The 4,845-nt window shown below is 35.8% G+C and overlaps 1 protein-coding gene across 1 annotated transcript in view; it reads right to left on the bottom strand.

Annotated features, from left to right (window-relative positions):
- Nucleotides 1-4,004, bottom strand: part of LOC137638684 (platelet binding protein GspB-like) — a 17,980-nt gene extending 13,976 nt beyond the window's left edge. The window contains exon 1 of the mRNA XM_068370977.1: nt 3,590-4,004. The gene's annotated coding sequence lies outside the window, so the exon portion shown is untranslated. The remainder of the gene's footprint in view (nt 1-3,589) is intronic.
- Nucleotides 4,005-4,845: the final 841 nt, after the last annotated feature.

Below are 4,845 nucleotides of genomic sequence, written 5' to 3'. Positions count from 1 at the left end.
TCGCTTAGCCTGAAAACATTTAGCCTTGCAAATTTTATGTAGCTCCTTATAATTCTTTATCCTATTCCATCAGAAAATGCCATTTACCACATGGTATCCATTACTATCAAACTCCTTTTTCTATATTTGTTTTACTTGCTTTCACCACTCACTGCAATTTTTCCATACCAGCCAGCTTCAAGTCATTGCAAAGCTCACAGCCATGTATTCCAGTACTTATCTTCTCTTAAATAATAAGCTCATTATTCAGTAGCTAAAACACACAACAGTAAAAGTAAAGATTACAATATATATATATATGCATTATCAGCCTCCTCCTTGCCTCAAACGACAGGCTTCTGAATATTTCACATTTTCTGGTTGTAAGGTAATACTACCAACCTGCTCTTTCTTATATTTAATCACCTGAATTATTTTTAACATTTTCCCCAAATATAATCTCAAACCAGCAACTTATGTTATTCTTCTTCTTCTTCTTTCACACCGTTATCCCTACACTATCCTCCCGGCTAGTACAGTAGTAACGTGCTCGCCTCGCCCTTCGCATGGCGGCAGATCATCCCCCCGCCCGGGGACCGTGAGTTTTAAGCTCTTTACTGGGGAGGCCACTGCTGTAGTTGGGCATCACAGTGTGGGGTTAGGCTTGCCTAGCTGATGTTATAGTGAGCATCTGTTTAGATGAAACTGGAACTGAAACTCGACATTTTTAACCTTTAAGGGGGTCGGTTGCCAGATGCGCTCTCTCTAGTGCCTTCTATCAAAGACATCCTCTTCTGGCAAGCCTCTTCTCTCCATATCATCCTTCACCTTATCTCTCCATCTAAATCTCTGCCTCCCTCTTGATCTTCTCCCCCTAAAAGGTTCCTCCCAAGCCCTCCTCACTCCCTCCCCACCACCCATCCTCACCACGTGCCCACACCATCTCAGTCATGACACTCTTATCACCTCAGTAATCTTTACTACGCCTGCCATTACAATTATAATATATATATATATATATATATATATATATATAAAATAGATTTCTCCCAAGCCACTTCTATTTTTAATTCTCATTAATTAACTCCTATGGCAATTAGCCCTCTTAAATTCTCTCACCAAAATCTATAGTTAATTTATTTTCACCAGTCTGTAATTTTTTTTTCTGTAGCCAGTCATCAGAGAATTTATGTGTACGCTTTTATGCATTCACTCATTCATATGTATGTATGTAATTATTATTATTATTATTATTATATATATATATATGTATGTATATATATGTATATATGTATGTATATATATATATATATATATATGTGTGTGTGTGTGTGTGTATGTTCTGTATGTATTTATGTATACTATATATATAAAGAAGAATAGAGGAGAATTTATATATATATATATATATATATATAAAGTATATGTATATATATATATATATATATATATATATATATATATATAAATATATATATATATATATATAATGTATTTATATATGTGTGTATACATATATATATATATAAATATATATATATATATATATATATATATATATATATATATATATATATATATATATATATATATATATATATAGAGGTAAATATTCATAAAGAAATAAGAATAAAGGAGAAATATGTGTATAAATGTATATATATATATATATATATATATATATATATATATATATATATATGTATATATATATATATATATATATATATATATATATATATATATATATATATACATACATACATACATACACATATGTATGTGTGTGTACTCCTTTTTTCACTAGAGACGAAAAAATACACGACACAGACCTAGTTAACTTACTGAATTAAGGAAACGGCGTCACAAAACATAAGCCCTTCGATATTGCAATGTTTAAACCCATCTCCTGAAATTAAATCCTTAGTTTCTCTCAGAATTCCACATTAATTCTAGCAAGCCTCGTTATCTGTATAATAATATCCTGATAGCAATAATTTCCATTAATCTCAAGGATTAAAAAATGCCTTGATAAAGATTGATTAATTTTCAGGATTGTAGATATAACTATACTCAATTTTTTTTAATGAGACGCATTTGCACTGACTCGCAGCGGTGCCCTTTTAGTTCGGGAAAGTTTCCTGATTGCTGATTGGTTAGAAGTATCTTGTCCAACCAATCAGCGAGCGGTAAACTTTTCCGAGCTAAAAGGACACCCCTGCGAGTCGGTGCAAATCTGCCTCACTAAAAAGAATTGACTATAGAGGGGCACTCAGTTGAACGCAGACCTTCACCGCGGCAGCTTATTTTTTCAACCTTTTGTTGGACCTTGACCTTTGACCTTTAACCTTATGAACTAAGTTTTGAAGTCTCTGTGAGAACGATGTCCACACTTATGGCTGATTACGTGAATTAGACATTTTGCTTGACCGTGACCTTGACCTTTGACCTTGACCTTCCAAAATTTAATCAATTCCAGCTTATTACATAACAGTTAATCCCTGTGAGTTTCATTACTCTGCGATTGAAATTGTAGCTAGGAAGCTATTCACAAACAAACACACAAACATGGTTGAAAACATAACCTCCTTCCAACATCGTTGGCGGAGGTAATTACTGAAAACAAACCCCAAAAGGAATTTTTAAAAATTTTAACTATTCTCATCATTGAAATTTTAAGGAATTGCAACAAACAAACACACACACACAAATTGCAAACACACAAATTACAAATACACAGACAGGAGCGAAAACATAACCTCCTTCCAACTCCGTTGTCGGAGATAATAACAAACTGAGAAAAGTGGAATCAAGTCATTCCGTCTTGGGTGGAATCTAATACCATGGGAGACAAGTTCTAGTCTACCGTCTACCGTCATGCATGACTCTATTACGCTTCCATTGTGTGGTGTGGAATGACTCAGGGAATGAACCCATCTCATATGACTTCAAAAAGGACCTAATATTCCAAAGAACTCAGTGTGGAATGACTAAAGAATTATCACTTAATATCTGAAATAGAAAAAGCTCTCGGTTCCTTTAGTACCTGTTTGAGGACTGGTGTATTTATTTCCTATTATTATCATTATTATTATTACTATTATTATTATTTTTATCTAATCTACAACCCTAGTTGGAAAAGCATATGCTATAAGCCCAAGGGCTCCAACATGGAAAAATAGCCCAGTGAGATAAGGAAATAAGAAAACAAAGACATTAGTGTCCCTGAGTACACCCTCAAGCAAGAGAACTCCAATCCAAGACAGTACAAGCGTTTGAGCCCTTGGGCTTATAATATTTTGTTTTCCAGCTAGAGTTATAACTGAGCTAATAATAATAATAATAATAATAATAATAATAATAATAATAATAATAATAATAATAATAATAATAATAATAGAAAAGACGCATTTACACTTTTGGGATGAAGAAATCGGAACATTTTCAACAGAATTAAACAGATTTCAAAATATCATTAACCATTTGAGAGAGAGAGAGAGAGAGGAGAGAGAGAGAGAGAGAGAGAGAGAGAGAGAGAGAGAGAGAGAGAGAGAGAGAGAGAGAGAGAGAGAGAGAGAGAGAGCAAAATGCGTAAATAGAACACTGTTACCTCTACGCTTGAAGAATCCACTTGGCCTTCCTTAAAGACACCAGCCAAAAGAAATCCTGTTTTATGCTCGTATGAATCCTTCGGTTGCCTTCGCCTGGAGCCAAATGGATCCTTTTGGAGTTCAAGAACGAAGTGTCTTCAAAAACAAAATTCCTCTAGTGGAGGTGAGCTTGTAGGATAGTGGGCAGGAGTATCCTACAACGCAGGATGCTTAAATCACAGGGATTAAGTAGGATAAGGGTGGGGGACTAGGATGGAGGATAGGGGAACTAGAGGCCTTAATCACACTCTGCTTGTCTTAACTGTCCTTATGCCAGCATGGGCCCTTGCTCTTCAGGGAGTAGCCCTCTGCAAACAAGGCGCAGGAGAGTAGGTCAGATGGGGACACCCGTGCGTTGGAAAAGAGTTCTTGGGGATTAGCGGAAGGGGTTTATATAAATCAGGTCCTCGGGCGGACACGCTCAGCGTCGCTCCCCCCTCTTACGCAACCGAAGCCAGACTCCGTTGCAAGACTGGCTGTAAGGTGACTCCTCCGTGACGGATTTCCTCGGCCTCACGCCCAAGACGTTGTTGGTGCTCCGTCATATCTTCCATCCCGTGTCCCCTAAATAAATATTATAACGAGAAATCGCCCCTTTCGATTCGACGGAGGTGCGTTTGTCGGACCCCCGTCGGACCCCTGTCGCACCCCTGTCGGACCCTTGTCGCACCCCGCTCGATCTCGGGTCGGATGTCATTTTATCTCGATGCCTCAGATGTGACAATAACGTTGATATTGTCGTTCTTTTTAATGACCTCCAGTGCCGATGTAATCTTGTCTTAGTTAGCACCCGAAATGCTCTGCTCTGTTGTTCTTCCTGAAGTCTCCCTTGTCCGGATTTCTTTTTTTTTTTTAATCTGTTTCCTTTTGGTTTTTAGTCCCCTTGCTTTTTTTCCCTCTATGCTTTAAGACAGGTTAAGGTATAATGATATTTACTTTTTCTCATTGATTTTTCCCTTTTCTTATCGATTTTCACTTTTCTTAAATGGGGATTTTTATTTGATCTTTAATGATATACACAACCTAACGGTAAATTCAGTCCATGGTTATTTAAATTCGTTCATGGGTCCTATTATTATTATTATTATTATTATTATTATTATTATTATTATTATTATTATTATTATTATTATTATTATGAAAATAGTTTTTGTAAATAATGCTATGCATTTTTACTCAAAGGTCGTCTGCTAGGGTAACTAAAGACATTTGTCCA

This window comes from Palaemon carinicauda, chromosome 3 (assembly GCF_036898095.1).
Source record: "Palaemon carinicauda isolate YSFRI2023 chromosome 3, ASM3689809v2, whole genome shotgun sequence".
NCBI classification, from domain to species: Eukaryota; Metazoa; Arthropoda; class Malacostraca; order Decapoda; family Palaemonidae; genus Palaemon; species Palaemon carinicauda.
Note: the sequence above shows the minus strand (reverse complement) of the source record. Positions and strands in the feature narration are given on the sequence as shown.